Source organism: Motacilla alba, chromosome 24 (genome assembly GCF_015832195.1).
Source record: "Motacilla alba alba isolate MOTALB_02 chromosome 24, Motacilla_alba_V1.0_pri, whole genome shotgun sequence".
NCBI lineage: Eukaryota > Metazoa > Chordata > Aves > Passeriformes > Motacillidae > Motacilla > Motacilla alba.
This window is the reverse complement of record NC_052039.1, coordinates 2119511-2136837: the sequence shown is the minus strand read 5'-3', so window position 1 is coordinate 2136837 and position 17327 is coordinate 2119511. Positions and strand designations below refer to the sequence as shown.

The 17327-nt window shown below is 50.6% G+C and overlaps 1 protein-coding gene across 4 annotated transcripts in view; it reads left to right on the top strand.

The window, feature by feature from the left end:
• The first annotated feature begins 6340 nt into the window (after positions 1 to 6340).
• Positions 6341 to 17327, top strand: part of ZBTB44 (zinc finger and BTB domain containing 44) — a 37802-nt gene continuing 26815 nt past the window's right edge. For 2 of the 4 annotated variants that reach the window (XM_038161325.1, XM_038161324.1), the window contains exon 1: positions 6341 to 6599. The gene's annotated coding sequence lies outside the window, so the exon portion shown is untranslated. The remainder of the gene's footprint in view (positions 6600 to 17327) is intronic. The other 2 variants (XM_038161326.1, XM_038161321.1) reach the window with 2 other exon arrangements.

Sequence of the window (17327 nt, the reverse complement as noted above, 5' to 3'; positions counted from 1 at the left end):
AAAGGCACTTCCAGAGGATGTAGGATGCCGCAGGCTTCTCCCCGTGGCATGAACATTACCAGCTCTGTGTTGAAATGGTGCTTTGCTCCTTGATCCCCAGAGCTTCTCCCTCCAAGGACTGGCCTCTCCTGATCTCCAACCCCAGCCGTTGCTGGATAGTTGCTCCCCGTTACCCTTGTGCTAAAACTGTTCTTCATTTCAATGATTTTCCTCTCTGCTGGGTCCATCCCTCCCTCCCCATGTGTCTGTGGCCAGCAGTCAGAGCTCTCCCAGCATTGCTCTGCTAAGCTTTGCAAGGCTCTCCTCATAAAACACCCTCCTCAGCTCTGGGCTGAATTTATCACCCCTGGACCACGGTGTCCCAGCAAGGTCACACCAGCACCTGCTGCTTCAGCCACAAATCCATCCTTATTCTGATGGAATCATCCTTCCTGCCCTGTCCTAGAACCATAACATCCCTTTCCTGCCCTTGTCCTCTGCTCAGCTCATCCATCTTGCCCTTACAACCCCTCTGCTCTGTTAGATCCCTCTTTCCCCACACAGATACCCGATAAATCCATCCTCAGGTGCCCAAGCAAGTCTCTGGTTCCTTGGCGATGGCATTTCTGAGGGGCTGTTGCAATTCAGAACTTTTCAGAAAGGTTTCTCTCCTAAATTCCTGCTTCAACCTCCTCCCCTGCCAACTAGGATGCTTTAACCCCCAGCACCACGCTCACTGAGGAAAAGGGAAAGCACTTCCAGGTCTGGGGAGGGCATAGACCCCAAATCCTCCCCGTGTCAGGAGAAAATCAGGAGTTTCCAAAGAGAGAAGTCAGCAGGATGGAGTTAAAGCAGATTAAATGAGCCCCGGAGACCACAGCAGGCAGGGGGGTGGAGAGGAAAAGCTCCTGCACTCCAGTGGTAAATTCAGGAGTAGGCAACAAGTCCTGAGTGTGGGAGCAAAGCTGTTTTCCCTCAGGAGCTGCTGGGTCAGGGAGGTGAGAGCAGGCTGTGCAGGGAAGGTGTCGCTCGCTGCGGTTGCTAATGAGGAATGCTGCCAGGAGCAGGCTGCTCCAAGAGCTGCTGAGGCACAGGAAAACACATCCCACAGGCTGCAAAAAGAGGGTGAAGCAGCTTCCAGCCAGAAATGGCACCTTCTGGGTGCCTGAATGAGGTAAGCAAGGGAGAGATTCGAGGATTAAAGAAAGGGGCAGATCCCAGGGAGGGATGGGAGATACATATGGGTGTTTTCTGAATGTATGGGAAAACAGATTTTCTCTTTAGATGGACAAAGGAGGCTTTAAGAGCATGGCACAACCTGCAGCCACTCCCCTCATGCTGCAGAGAGGAATCTTATTGAAAGCTGTTTTATACCCATCAAATTCCAGGAGGTTCAGCCCAGGAACTCCTGAGATCCCTCTGTGTCCCTATAAGAGAGCAGAAGATGCCCAGAGCAGTTTTATCACTGAATCACTCAGGGTTTATGTTGGCGTTGCTCCATCTACCTCCACAAATCAATCCCAGAATATTGTAAAATGCATGTAAGAGCAAACACCAGGAATCAGCATTTGGCATTTATCAGCCTCTCACTGGGAAACTGCGAGTCTGTGGGAAAAGCAGAGTAATAAAGGACACTCCAGTCACTTAGGAAACCTGAGCAGGTGTGAATCAACACAGCTCCTCTGCTAGTTTTTCTCCTCCCTGGCTCTGGGAATCGCTGGAGAAGCTCTGCAGGTATCCAGGGCTGATAAAATGTTGTTAATAAGGGAGAAGAGCTGAGGTCTGGGGCAGGCTGGTGTGCCCCTGCCCAGTGATGATGTGCGCAGTGCTCTTTTCTTTTTCAAGTCGGCTCATCTTGCAGACACAGCACTAGAGACTGAAAGCAAACAAATGTCATAGCGCTTTTATAAAAGCTATCCAGAAAAGCCCTGGAACTGTTCTCTTCCCACCTATATCACTTTTACCAGGTTTTAACATGGCATAAAGGAGAGAGTTTTTTATAAACATGGCGTTCTGGAACTTGGTACTGTCTCTGAAAAACTATCTGGTTTATTTTCCAATAGAATCCTCAGATCCCCAACTTTATGTGTAACATGCAGGAGAGGTTTCATGAATAAAACTTACCACTTGAATGCTATTAGTGCCTGTTCTTAGCTTCCTGACTAGTTAATTATTGAATTAATTCTTTCAACAGAAAGTCAAGGCAGTTCTTTATTTTGGAGTTTTGTGGCTTATTTCCAGGTCACATGGAGCAGGTTTACAGACTGTTGGTTTTGACAGTGAGGACACAGACCATGCTTCATTTTACCTTTACTTAATTTTAATTTTACTTAATTGGACTTTAATTTTACTTAATTTTACATGCTTAATTTTACTGTCTCCCTGCCACGCATTTAGACCCATTTTCCCTCCTGTGCAAACCCCATCCCCTGCTCAGGGCAAGTTTCGAGCCAGCCACGAGTATGTGTGACAGCCCACAGCACTGAGAGTCTCTGCTGGGCTCACTGGACTCTTTATTCATGAAATTGTTACAAACAGCATTTTAAAGCAATTTTAAAGTTGCAACAATACATCTCGGGAGTCAGCAAGAGAAGGCACATCAGATTCTGCATCTGCAGGAAACAGCACCGGCTCCCAGTTAACTAAAGTCACTCACTCCACAATTTCACCATCAAACAGCCCCTGATTGAGACTTTCCAGAGCCTTCCGAAGGTAAGGGATGGCAGCCTGAGGTTTTTCCATAATCCTCTGTGATTCAGGAGTTACCACGGGTAGCCAGGAGCAGATTTCCTTGAAAGTTATGTCTCATTAAAGTGGAACCAGCACCTGCAGACACGTAATGAGCTGAAATTGGGGCTGTTTCACTGCTGCTTACACTGGAGCAGATTGCAACGGGAGGCTGCATGTGTCAGGATTGAGAGAGAGCCCTGGGAACACAAAACCAGCGTCGGGGGAAGTGAAATGAGAATTAGGCAGAGTCCAACTCTGCTCTGGTTCTCCCCCCAGGTGTGTAAGGAAGCAGCTAAAAGGATCCCTGAGTTTTCTCAACAGCGCAAGGGCAGTTTGGCCCCTTTTCCTTTTGCTGATGGAGCAGCATGGCTTTTCCAGGGACAGGTTTTAAATTTTTTACTGCTGATGAACACTTTTGGACCGTGGCCCTCAATCTGTTTCCTGCTTCAATTTACCCAGAGCTCATCACCAAAAAACAACAAACCTAAACCAACAAAAGCCCATGCCATAAAGCAACCCGGAGGAAAGGGCTGCGTTCATCCTGTCGGATCAAAGCCGTGTTTACCCGAATTAGTGCAGATGTGGACCAAATTATCGGGGTGGATTCATTAGACACTCATTAAAGTTGATTGGTTGCAAACTGGCGGGTGGTTTGAGAGGCTGTGGGAGCTGGGGTGCCCCACGTTTGGGGAGGGCAGAATGCCCGGACATCCCACGGCTGAGGGAGGCAGGAGCATCCCGGTGCCCGGGCATGCACGGCTGGACCATCCCGGTGCCCCGGGGCATGCACGGCTGGACCATCCCGGTGCCCTGGGGGATGCACGGCTGGGTATCCCGGTGCCCCGGGGGATGCACGGCTGGGTATCCCGGTGCCCGGGCATGCACGGCTGGACCATCCCGATGCCCCGGGGCATGCACGGCTGGATATCCCGGTATCCCGGGGGATGCACGGCTGGATATCCCGGTGCCCTGTGGCATGCACGGCTGGACCATCCCGGAGCACGGCTGGATATCCCGGTGCCCGGGGCATGCACGGCTGGGTATCCCGGTATCCCGGGGGATGCACGGCTGGGTATCCCGGTGCCCCGGGGCATGCACGGCTGGGTATCCCGGTGCCCGGGGGATGCACGGCTGGATATCCCGGTGCCCGGGGGATGCACGGCTGGATATCCCGGTATCCCGGTGCCCGGGGCATGCACGGCTGGATATCCCGGTGCCCCGTGCTCGGGGGAGGGAGGTGGTGAAAAACACACGTTTACTCCCCTGTGAAAATGTAAAAAGTTTAATAAAGGACAACAGGAGACAAGGACTAGAGTGTAAAGGTTGTTACGGCCGGGTGCGTCTCGGCACTCAGCTGGGACTACACCACTGCCTTCGGGGAGACTCTTTAAATACTCTTTTCTTTAGATCAGCTTATGCATATTCACAGACCCTTATGCATAGTAAACTTCTTTCTCAAACTACTCTACATGTTCTAAGAACTGTTTAGCACGGTTCTTCTTTGGGTTCGCCTTTTTAGAGCATGCACGTTCTTTGGCTGTGGGTTCAGCCCTTTTTTTATTACTTCTACTTTTTGGGTCTTGGTCTACAGAGTCTTCAGATGAGTGTTGACAGCTGGCAGATCTGTAGATGTCTTTATCTTATGTTCATTGGGTGTTATCCCATTTTAACACAAGCAGCTATTTCACTACTGTCTAAGCTTAATTAACAACAGAAATAAAAACTGTATCTTTATAGCAAAGTTACTTTAACAACACACATATAAAACCCATTTTAATATTTGCAAAAAGCCAATATTAGAATGTGTATCTGTAACAGTGGGATGCACAGCCACAGGGATACACTCCCCAGCCCCCACTGGCTGCATGTCCTGGTGCCCCTGGATCCCTGGTGCCCCTGGATCCCTGGTGCCCCTCGTTCCCCAGTGTCCCTCGTTCCCCCTGTGCCCCTCATTCCCCGGTGCCCCTCATTGTCCCAGTGTCCCTCATTCCCTGGTGCCCCTTGTTCCCTGGTGCCCCTAATTCCCCCTGTGCCACTCATTCCCCCCATGCCCTTCATTCCCCGGTGCCCCTCGTTCTCCCAATGCCCCTCATTCCCCAGTGTCCCTCGTTCCCCCTGTGTCCCTCATTTCCTGGTGCCCCTCATTCCCCAGTGTCCCTCGTTCCCCCTGTGTCCCTCATTTCCTGGTGCCCCTCATTCCCCAGTGTCCCTCGTTCCCCGGTGTCCCTCGTTCCCCTCATGCCCCTCGTTCCCCGGTGCCCCTCGTTCCCCGGTGCCCCGATGGCAGAAGGGGGTCACTAGAGCCCCGTTCTCTCCCGGTTCCTGGCACAGCAGCGCTCCGTCCCTCTCTGCTGGGTGCTCCAGCCTCCGCCGGGCAGCACTCACACCCCGCTACCCCCTCGGGGGGCACTGGGCCCCGTTCTCCCCGTGCTGGGGGACACCAGAACCCCGCTATGCTCTGCTGGGGTGCAGCAGGGCCCCATCTGGCCCCACTGGGGTTCACCAGGACCCCGTTTCCCCCACTGGAATTCAGCAGGACCCAGCTGGGTGCAGCAGGGCCCCATTGGGGTTCACTTGGATTCTGTTTCTCCCTGTTGTGGTTCAGCAAAACCACGTTTCCCCCTGTTGGGATACAGCAGGACTCCATTTGCCCCCACTGGGGTTCATTAGAAACCCCCTTCTGCCCGTTGGGTGCAGCAGGGCCCCACTGGAGTTCACCAGGACCCCGTTTCCTTGCGCTGGGGTTCACCAGGACCCCGTTTCCCCACGCTGGGTGCAGGAGGACCCTGTTGGGATGCAGCAGGACCCCGTTTCTCCCAGTCAGGATGCACCAGGACCCTGTTGGGATGCAGCAGGACCCCATTTCTCCCAGTCAGGATGCACCTGGACCCCGTTTCCCCGCTCGGGTTCCGCAGGGCCCCGTTTGGCCCCGTTGTGGTGCAGCAGAACCCCGTCAGGACGCAACAGGACTCCTCTGGGGGTCACCAGGGCCCCGCTGGGTTCCCCCGTATCCCCCGCTCCCGTATTTCCCGTTTCCCCGCTCCCCATATCCCCCGTTTCCCCGTATCTCCCGTTCTCCTGTTTTCCCGTATCTCCCGTTCCCCGTTTCCCCTATTCCCCGTATCTCCCATATCTCCCGTTTCCCGTATCTCCCGTTTCTCCCGTTCCCCCTATCTCCCGTATCTCCCGTATTTCCCATATCTCCCGTATCTCCCGTTTCCCCTATTCCCCGTTTCCCCTATTCCCCGTTTCCCGTATCTCCCGTTTCCCCTATTCCCCGTTTCCCGTATCTCCCGTTTCCCCTATTCCCCGTTTCCCGTATCCCCCGTTTCCCCTATTCCCGGTTTCCCGTATCCCCCGTTTCCCCTATTCCCCGTTTCCCCTATTCCCCGTTTCCCGTATCTCCCGTTTCCCCTATTCCCCGTTTCCCCTATTCCCCGTTTCCCGTATCTCCCGTTCCCCACAGGGTGCCGGCTCGGCCGCCGCCGCCGGCCGCTGGGTGCGCATGCGCGGGGCCCCGCCCCCGCCGCCGCTCGCGGTGCATTGTGGGACACAAACAAAGTGCCCGGGCGGCGCGCGCGGGAGCTCGGACGGAGGCGCGCGCGCTCCCCCCTCCCCCCCCCCGCGCCCCCCCCTTCCCCCGCGTGCACGCGCAGCGCGCGCGCCCCTCACGCCCCTCCGCGCGGGGGGGTCGCGCGCCCCCCGCTCTCCCCCCCCCGCCCCCCCTCCCCCGGGTTTCCCGCGCGCCGCCTGAGGGGGAGGCGGCGGCCTCCGCCCCCCCCCCCCCCGACAACATCCCGCTCGTCCCGGTCATCCCGCTCGTCCCGCCGCCTCCCGGCCCCGCCGTCATGGCCCCCAGATAGCGGCCCGGCCTCACCGACCGCCCGCAGGTAACCGGGGAGCGCGGCCGGGCCTGGAGCGGGAGGGGGCCGGTCGGTGGCGCGGCGGCCGCTGGTGCCCCTCGGGGGCGGGAGGGATCTGGCTCCGGCCCCTCTCCCTCCCTTTCTGACCCGTCCCGGCCCTTCCCGTGCCGTGCCTTCCCCCGTGTTTCCCGTCCGTGCCCCGCGGCCCCGGGGCTGCGCTCACCCCCCCGGGGGATCCCATTGCGCGGTGCACAGCCGGTGTGTCCCCCTCCCGCGGGGCCGTGTCCGCCCCGCGCCTCGCCGAGGGTTCCCGGGGCGGGGGTGTCTGCTGTGCCGCCGTTTGAGGGTGTCACCTTTCTCCGGGAGTGTCCCCCGTCCCTCCTGCTGCTCTTTGGGGGTGTCGCCTCCCTCTGGGGTGTCCCTGCCCCGCGTTCCGTTGTTCGGGGGTGTCCCGTGCCCGGTGTCCCCGTGTTCGGGGGTGTCCCCGTGCCGGTGTTCTCCCCTCCGGGGGTGTCCCCGGCCCCGGGGGAGCCGCAGTGGCTGCCGGAGCCTGCGGGTACACGCGCGAACCTGGAGTTCCAAGGACTGGGGGGGGAAGTTGTGTTGTTTCCTGCATCCCAACGGGATACCTGCTGCCTCCAGTGCCGGCTTATGGGAGGAAATAGAGGGATTCCCACTAGCCGTGAGGCAGAGCTTCTGTCCCTTTGTTGTTGTTTGTTTTTTCCCTACCACAGCCCCTTCTGCACGTTCCTCAGTGCCCATCTGCCAGGGTCTGCTGCGCTGCCTCTGTCCACGCACGTCAGGGTGTCATGGTGCTCCTCTGCCAGGAACTGCTTTGTGTTTTTCTGCTCTCCTCCCATCTCTCCAGAGTCATTTTCCTGTACAAACTCAATCAGCAGATTCTGGGAGGGTATCATCTGTTTCTTGCTTGCCAAAAGCCTCTTGTCTCCTTTAACACACACACACAGGGTACCGGTGCCTCCCACAATCTGCTGTACCTGTTTCCCTGGGGTCAAGCACAGCCTGTTAAATCCCACACCCCAGGGGGCTCCCGCCTGGCTGCAAAAGCTGCTGAGGTATTCCCCACGCACAAAGACGCATCCTCCTCCAAAGCCTAAGGGATGAGTCCTCCAGCCCATCCAGTGTGCTGCGGAGCCTGTTCAGCCCACTGCTGAGGGTTGTGTCCCCTCCTCCCCACTCGCCCACTGATTTCCTGCCGGGGGCCTGCATCCTGCCCCGGGTGTGTTTGCACCCCTCAGGGCAGGTGCAGCCTTGCTGCAGGCAGGCATTCCTCATCCGCCTTGAGTCCTTTCACAGCTTGGATGTTCCTGCAGATGCCCAGTGCCAGCTGTTGCTGTGCTTGCTCCCATCACCTCCCTGCTGCTCGTGCCCTGTTCCCACCTCTGCTCTCTTCTTGGCTGCCTGTTACATCTTCCATGGTTGAAACTTCCCCTTTTTCCTGCCGGGGCCCTGCTGATCCTGCAGTAGGAGACTCTCAGCTTAAGCCTACCTTGGTTTTTGCTTTGACTTTGGGGTTTCCTTTGCTGAGCAGTCCAGCAGAGTAAAATCAAGTGGTGTGTGTACTTCCTAGGTATCAGCACATTCCATGAGTCTGAAATACCATCACTTTCTCTTTTTCTGGTCAAATGCATAATCTGCCCACTCCAGGCCCTTCCAGTGCCTGAAGAGTTTCCAGGCAAGCAGGAGAGTGACTTTTGACAAGGCCATGGAGTGACAGGACAAGGGGGAATGGCTTCAAATGACAGAGGGCAGGGCTGGATGGGATATTGGGAGGGAATTGTTCCCTGTGAGGGTGGGCAGGCCCTGGCACAGGGTGCCCAGAGCAGCTGTGGCTGCCCCTGGATGCCTGGGACCATTCCAGGCCTGGTTGGAGAGGGCTTGAGCAGCCTGGGCTAGAGGAAGGTGTCCCCTGGGCTAGTGGAAGGTGTCCCTGCCTATGGCAGGGGAGTTGGACGTGATCTTTAAGGTCCCTTCCAACCCAAACAATTTTTTGGTGTTTCTAGAATCATTGCTGTGCCCATCTGATACTCTGGGGTTGCCATACCCCCATGGGGAGTTTCTCCATTTTCCTAGTCACACGTTTTCCCCTGCTTTCTTTCTGTGCTTCTGCCTGATACAAAGCTTTTCCTCACCCTTTTTAAAATTGTTATTTTATTTATTCTTGGGGTGTATCCACATGGCAGCTCTTAGTGAGGTGGAGATGACCCAGTTCACTCCTGAGCTGACCCCTGGCTCCGAGCTGGATGTTTCCATAGGTGAGGTGGTGGTGATTTGTCACGTGTGGCACTGCTCTGTGCTCCCTGCAGGGTGAAGCTGGGTGGGAATGAGTCCTGTGCAGGCAGGTCACAGACCAGCACCCGGGAGTCTCTCAGGGAATTGGCAGTGCAATGTGCTTTTCTTCTGCCCTCGAGGTCTCCTGCTGCAGCCCGATGTCTTCACGTGGTGCAGACCCAAGGTGTGATGAGCCCGGAGACCTTGCCTGGGTTTCAGTGCAGCTGTTCCAGGAGGTGGAGCTGATCCTGGCAGCTCAGATGCAGCTCTCCCTGTGTAAATGCCTCCATTGATGTCCAGCTGTTTACTCCAGGAACCAGTTACAATGCTCTAAGTGCCTCTCCCTTGGGACTGCTTCTATTTAAACAGCTGGTTTTAATCCAAAGCTTTAATTGGTGCTGACACTCCAAGCAGTCTCTGTCCATGGGTAGGGAATTTCCAGCCCCACTTCAGCCTCTCCAGGTGGATGATGCCTGGATGCTGAGGGAGGATCATGCTCGGGAGGATTTGTCCTGGTTTTGTTTACAGGGTGAGAGAATTCCTGCCTCTCTGACTGGGAGGTTTGGAGGGGAGAGACTGTCCTTACATATTCCTTCTGCAGTACGTAAGAGGAGTAGTCAGAGGGTGAAACTGAACCCTTGCCATGTTCGTTGCAACAGGAGGTTAATCATAAACTCTGGCACTTTCCAAAGGGGTGCTTTCATTCTGCAGTGTGGGTGGAGAATGGTGCCGCTCCGAGGGTCGGCTCAGCTGTTTGCCATGGGGATCTAAAGCAAAACAGCTTCCCCCTGTCTGAGGCTGAACAGCCACGCTGCCCTTGGGTTTGGTATCCCACGGCTTGCTGGAAGGAGATTGTGTATCTTTATGGCCTTTCTGTGGAGGGATGCGTGGTGCTTGAGCCTGTGAGGTGTTTGTGTGGCCAGCAGCAAGTCTTGGGTCCTTCACGCTTGCGTGGGGTATTTCACATCAGTGTTTCGCTGGCCTCACCCATTCTGTCTGCTAAACTTGTTTTTCAGTGAGCTTTGAGAACGTCTGAGTGTGTTCCTAGGAGAACATCTGGTGATATATGCAGCTTCACTCCTTTTAGGGGTTGTAATCCACTAGCTGAAAGAAAAAGAAAATCAACCTGTGACAAAGCAGAGGTGCTTTTGCTGGCGTGTGACGAGGAAGGAGATGTCCCCTGACGTAGAAGGGATTGTCTGTTGACATTCTTCTCCCTCTCCCAGTTATAAGTAGGTTATCCCTGCTCAAATTATGCAACTGTGCAGACAGCCAGACTTCAGGAATTCCAAATACTTCAATGTGTCAAGTGCTGACTCCTAAATTAAATGCCACGGTTGCAGAGCGTGTTCACAGTCTGTCGCTTGAAATACGACATCAATCTTGGAATCGCGTGTGGCTGAGAAGGGGCAGCAACTTAATTGCTTGTTTCTTCCAAGAAGTGTTGCGTGAGGGTGCGGGAGCCAAACTGGGTGGGAGATGTGCCTCTACCTGTGACACTGTTTCCATATGGAAGTCAGCAGTTACAAGCAGAAAAAAACCTGCTGAAAGCATTGATTTATGTAACAAATTGAAATGCTTCATTCTCTCCCGGTGGCTGTGCCTCAAAGATGCAGCTTCCAGCATCTAGATCTAATTAAATAGTTGTGTGCTTATTGCTAAGTAAACATAGGAGTCCATCACTCCGCTTGCCTCGGAGAGCAAATTGATTCTTCTAATGGTTCCACTGGATGAAAGCAGGTGTCTGGGACTGCTTTGTGCAAGGTGCTGAAATGAAATGGTGGTAGTAGGAAATGAGCTGCAAACCTGATAAAATGGGGTGACAGGAAATGTAAACGCTCAGCATTTCACTCAATTCTTACATTCCATTTAATCAAGCGAAGGAAGTGACTTTAAACTGTGCGTTATTTGTAAATAGCGTGTTCTTAATGCGTTCCCCTTCGGAGCTGGGGAAATCATCATTTCACGTGAGCACGTTAGCAGAGTATGTGAGATGGAGAGTAAGTGCTGCAAAAAGTGTGCTGGGCTCAGCGTGTGCTCTGTGCCAGTGGCCAGGAGTGAATCATGAGGGGAGAGTGGAGCACAGCCCCGGGCAGCTCAGGCATCATCCCCAGCTCCTGGTTTCGAGGTGGCCTGAGCTGGCAGTGCCTGTGGGACCTGTCCTGGAGGGCATTGCCTAAACATTTCCAACAGTTTGTACCTGGAGCTTCCCCAGGATATCCTGTGATGAACCCTCAACTTGTACAAAAATCATACCTGCCTTCTGGGTTTTGTGGTTTTTTGCTTCTTTTTAAACTGTAATCTCATTAATCCCTCGTACTTTTTGTAGTATGAGAAAGAATAAAGAACCTTTTTTGCATCAGCCCCTCATTTGTGATTTTACAGGTCTCAGTGTTCTCAGGTTTCTCTCTTTGAGTTCTTTTCCTTTTCCAAGCTGCATTGCCCCAGTGTGTTTAGTACATCTGTCTGCAGAGGCAGCTCTTCATCACTTTGGGGTTTTATCTTCTTTGAGCTCTGCTATTGTTTTGAGGTGATTTGGCCACAACATTTGTTTGCTTGCTTTACCCACGAAGACTGAATAAAGGGAGATGTGCTTTCTAATAAAGGGATACTTTGTAGCTCCTCTGTGATAATATTATAAACGTTTACTATGTGTAATGTTTTATATTCAAAGTGCAAATGAACACAGTAATCACAGTGAGAGATATTGTAGTGGAAATACAGATCCTGAAGAAGATCTTAGGTTATAAATACAGCTACAGATGGCTGTTGATAAGGCATTTTGTATTTGGATATTACCAAGAGAGCATTATGGAAAAAACTACAGTTGTGGTGGATACTTGCCAGAGTTAAGTAGGAAGGCACTGGAAGCATGAAGAGGCCATGTCCTCAGAGGTTACTCGTGGGTTTGGGGATAACTGTGGGGTGAAGGGACACACTGCTCCTGTGTTAGGGACAGATACTGACAGTGTTGAAGCTCTGACACTTCCTGCAGTTTTGTTTCAATGTCTTGTTTTGTTTTTTTAAAGTGGATAACTACCCCTGTTTTGAAATCCCTACTGTGAGAAGCTTCTGTAAAATGTTAGTAAAGATGCTGGAGGTTTAAAAAAAACTCACAAAACTCTCCACAAAACTCTCCTGCTGCCAGCACGAACCGTGGATATGGTTCTGCCAGGCCAGCTTTGGCCATACAAGGGCAGACAGCTCCAGCCTGTGGAGTTGCTGCTCACCTGATAACGTGATTTGTGGATAAATCCAAGCACTTTTAGGTTTTGGAGCCAAGAAGAACTCCTTTTAGGCATTTATCTGCATAAATGAGTCATTAGGAAAATAAAGGTACACGTAGTGCTGAAAGGGTGATGACACAACCACATTCCTGCCTTGCTTGAACTTGTTGAGGATTCTTTCTAGCTGCTTCCGTTGGGAAGGTGGCTGTTGTTGCTGTGTCTGTGACACCTTGGCTGCTGGCAGCAGTCCATGCTGTCTGGATTAGCAGTGCCTGTTCTCCTCCTCGGATCACACGGGATGTGAGCCTTTGCCTTGATCTCCCCCTTCTGCTCTTTACTGAGGTTTTTCTTCAGTGTTGCTTCCAGCACTGGGGGTGTTTATGGGGCTGCTGTGCTTCAGGGAGAGTTCAGATATGCCTTGCCCTTCAGAAAAAATCATTTATTATAGTTAATGTGGATTTTACTAGGGTGTAATGCTTCCTGGAATAAAAGTGAGAGAGAAAAGCTGTCATTTTGTGTAATAAACCTGAATATTTCAAACAGCCAGTCAGTTGACAGGTAAGCTTTGTGCTGAACTAGTAAAAACTGCTCTTAGCCAAATTTGGTTGTGCCAGACCTACTGATTGTGGTGTGCCTCCAGTCTCTCACTGCTGTCAGGAGACAGGGAGCGCTTTGCAGGGACAGGAGGGAGCCCAGTGAGGTGGGAGGCATGGTTTGGGGGTCGTGGAGAGGAGGCACTCTGCACTTTGGTTGCTTTTGGTGTAATGCACCCCTGATTTTGCCTTGGAGGAAAGGAAAAAATAATGTGTGGGGACCAACAGATAGGAGAGATTTGTTATTTTTGTCTTTTTGACTCTTTCAGGGATCCAGGGGAGCAGCGCTTCCAAAACAATCTTGAGCCATACTGCTTTGCTGTGCCGTTTTTCCTGATATTTCTTCCACGTGCCATCATCAGAAAGGGCTTGGAGATTCTTGTTTTTGTGACTAATTTGGGAGGCTGGCTTGAGTAGTCTTCGTGTGTGTTTTTCCTGACTTCTTGTTGATAGGCTTGCAGAGCTTCTGAAAGTGATGGCTCAAATGCTGTGGGTAGCCATGGTAAAACAAGAAAAAATAGCTTTCTGGAATTCGTTTAAATTAGCAGGTTGCTGCAGTTGCTGCCACGTGCAAATGAAAGTAATATATGGACATTTTTTGGCAATTTGCAGTACTTAGAAAATTTAATATTCAGTTGGGGGTTTTTGGACTGTTGTTAAAGACCAAGGACTATAAAACTGCAGCCTTGCTTTTTATTACACGGTGGGAAATGGTCATCTAACAGCTTCTCTACACTAAGAAATTTGGGAAAAACTTAACCCGAATTTGCATGGAGCAAAAGGATAAAAAAGTTACTGAGATCCCATAAAAATGATGCATGAACAGTGCCACGGAAAGCGTGGCTAAATCTGCACGCGTGCCTTAGGGCTGTGACACATCAGCCCATTCACTGCAAGCTGATTTCATTCTGAGCCACTTCCCTGCATAAGGGTATGATGAGGACTCCATTCACTTGTTGCTTTTATTCTGCCAAAAAAACCCCAAAAAGTGAAAAAGTGGAGGTTTGTTTCATATGTTGATGGCACATTTAGTAGTTTGATGATGTGTTTTTTGGGGAATTGCTGAAAAGCATAGGGTAGTGAATCTGCTGTGAGATATCCCAAAACACTGCCTAGTGAAGTTCACACATTAATTTTTATTATGAAAATGAAGGGAATTCAGTATGGAACAAGACCTTTTCACAGTTCCTGCTCATATTGTTAAACAAGCCTCAGTTTTAAGTGCTGTCAGAAAATTGCTTTTATGTGCTGTAAGGAATGCTAACGTGAGATTCCTCCAATGCAGAGCTGAAAGCACCAGAGGCTGGGGAAGGTGGCATTTATCTGGTTTGCTTATTCAACCATGTGAATGCTATATTAGGCACATAAACTTTCTGCACTGCACTGCAGCTTCAAAAAAGCAACAAGTTAAATCTGGGCCCTTTGAAGTAGTGAATAGTAACATTCTGTTCTCCAGAAGTGACGACTTCAAATGATCACACCGAAACTCAAAAAATGTCATGGCTGAGGAAAACAAGACAGTTCTCCCCAGATAAATCTTATTGCAGTGTATCTCTGTTGTATGAAACGTGGGTTTTGTCGGAGCCAGCAAACTTCAGTTATGTGGAAAGGCAGAGTGTCTTAAAAAAGGACATAGATCTCCTTTCTGTGTCTGTGAATGATCTCAGGAAACATCTCACTGTTGCAGAAAAGCAGTCTGTGGTGTCAGATCAGTTTCCATGCAGCAGGCACTACCGTCCTGCCCTGATTATTGTGATCTCTGCTTTTAATTAGATGCTGAGATTAAGAGCTGTTGTGCTGCTCAGTGCCCTCGATGCGTTCCCTGTCAGTCCTGGCTGCTCCTGTGTCCCTGCTGAAACGTGTCCTGGTAAAGGAAGATGCTCAAAGATCTAAGCACAGTTTAGGAGAAGATCTTAGCACACTTCGCAGACATGTTAAGGGACAGCTGCACAGAGAAGAAAAACCCACCAAAACCCCCTTCTTGAGACTCTTTCAGGAGGTTAAAATAGATATTGACAAATACCTGGCAAGAAATGAGGCATTGCAGCAGGCTGCTGTTCTGTGTGCCTTTTGCTGAGCTGTTAATTTAATGTAACACTATGGAGATCTTACTCTAAAGTCACTTTTAACTCATTAGCTTCCAGTTCACAGCTCCAGTCTGTTCTAGATCCCTAATGTGTCACGCCAAATGTTAAACTCATCCTGTTGGGTTTCCCGTGCATGTCATTCTGTTCCTGGGATTCCAGTTCTCAGTCATTTGTTGTTGTGTGTTGTGCTGACAATACACCTTAACCTTTTGATCAGCATTTTCTGAGCCAGTGTCTTGGAGATCTTTGCTGAAATGAGTCCTTATGGCACTCCATAGGTGAATTCTTCAATCTGTTATCCAAGTACATGAATTCCTCTCACCTGGCTCTTTACCTTCAGTTTGTCTGTGTGTTTGCACTAACAGCTCTATTTGTCGTGTTAGTCAAACATTTAATGAAGTTCTCATCTGAGCTGGTGTTTCCTCTTTCTCTGAAAAATACATTATCAATTCAGCTTGAGACACTTTAACTTCAGTAAACACAGGTGGTATGCCAATTTCTGTTTGTTTTCCTATTCTCATTCTTTTTTTCTTCAGTTTGTTTTCATTTGGCTGGATTCGTGCACTTGTATACAAACACCTGCAATCATGTATCTTTGAGAGATGAAAACATCTCTATATTTTTTAATAATCAGACCTTGTACATTAAATATTTGAGAGATGAAATTACCATAGTGCTAATGTTGCCAAGCTTATTTGCAGGTGTGCACCACAAAATGAGGCAGTCTTTGAACAGTCCTGCCTCTTCTGCTGCTACCCTGACACCTTTTCCCTGAGAATTAAAGTGTCACTATTTAATCACAGCACTGTCTAATGGAAACACTTTTAGACTGGCTTCTAATGAAAGGAGCAGTAACGTGTTTTACACACCTACAACATGACATTTAATCTGCACGTTTTATCTGGGCCAGGAGTTGTAGCTATGCTTTAATCTTGCTGCATTAATCCAGCACACTCAGTGCCTGCCTGCAGAGCCCCAGGTCGGCTCTCAGGGATTCCCAAGCGTTTGCATTACAAGCTGGTGCCAGCTCCCAGCTTTTCCCATCAGTCAGGAGGGTCTGTGCTCAGCCATGGCCATTTTCAGAGCTGGGCAGATGAATTTCCATTGCCCTGAAGCCAACGGGAGAATTTAGCAGTTGAAACTTCACTGTGGACAACTTAACTTCCAGCCCTGTGCCATTTCTGCAGTTCATAATGTCCCCATTTATCTGTGGATTGGTTTTCACTCTAGACCTGCTTCATGGCAGCTCTGAGTCCATCAGCTGCAGAGACCACAACTCTCATTTGCCTGAGACATAACTGATGTGCAGTTCCTGCCATCAAAATTAAAAAGAGAGGATTGAAGTAGAATTAACTCTCCTGCCAATTTGAGATCAGACGGGAGAAAGTCTTGCAGGCCCCTTCCTGTAGGCCATACATCAGGGTTGATAAGGGACAAGAATAAATCTGGAAGTGTCACTTTCATGAGAAAATGACAAGCCAGAGCTGCATGAGAATCTGCTGCAAGTATGTGGCTGCTGGTGAAGTTAATGAATGTGGCCTTGGAATCTGTAATTATTACAGTCAGGCAGACGAGTGCTTAATTCTGCCAGATGGGAGAGCTGCACTCGGAGTTCCAGGACATGCCTGGGGGTTTCAAACACACACACTCTGCAGAAGCACTCTGGAAGCTGCATCAGCCCAAATAGGTAAGTTCTGTGCCTTGTTCTGTTCCGTCCCTGGGACGTTTCTGAGGGTTTGTGGATCCCTTTGCTCAGCAGGTTTGGCTTGGTTTGGATGCACACATTCCCATCCTGAGCCATGTGCTGGGCTCTCCTCTGCAGGCTGTAATTCTCCTGTCAGCCCGCACAGGCTCTCTTTAATATCTCCTCTCACACTGTCAGAGCAGAGCTCCTGAGTTTGTACGTCCAACTTCTTCATTCCCACGCAAATGATTGTCAGGAAAACAAACAAAAATCCCTGAGACACCTTGTGCTTCGCCTTAAATGTAGAAACAGCAACTCCTGAAGAATGCTGATGGTTTCACTAATGGTTTTCAGCTTTTTCTTTGCTGTGACCTCACAGTACAGGAGCAACAGCTCTGTGATATGTTTGTGTTGGTTTTAATATTCTAAAACAAAAACAGTAGACACATACATACCTCTTTTCATCACAGTAGATGTTTAGGGGGTTTTTTTGACCTTCGTATGCTCAGGCAGTCTGGGGACACGAGGAAGACTTTGGTTGTCTCACTTTGGAAACTGTAAACCTTTTCTTGGAGTTTTATAGCTTTCAGTGAGGACAACTGAGATATTTGGAATTAAGCAAATATTTCTGATTTGGTCTTGGTCCATATTGCTTTAACAGCAGCCATTGTGCTTAATATCCATGGTGTGAAAACAAAAAAATCTGCAAAACCATAGAGGAACAGGAAGTACATGCTGAGGTGTTGCTTGTCCATCTTGTGGCAAGGGAAGTTAAAATCAAGTACCAGAAGATATAGAAGTGGATTGCAAGCATGGTGCAGTGTCTGACCATACCTCGCACCTTGCTGCTGGTAAGAATTAAAACAGAATGC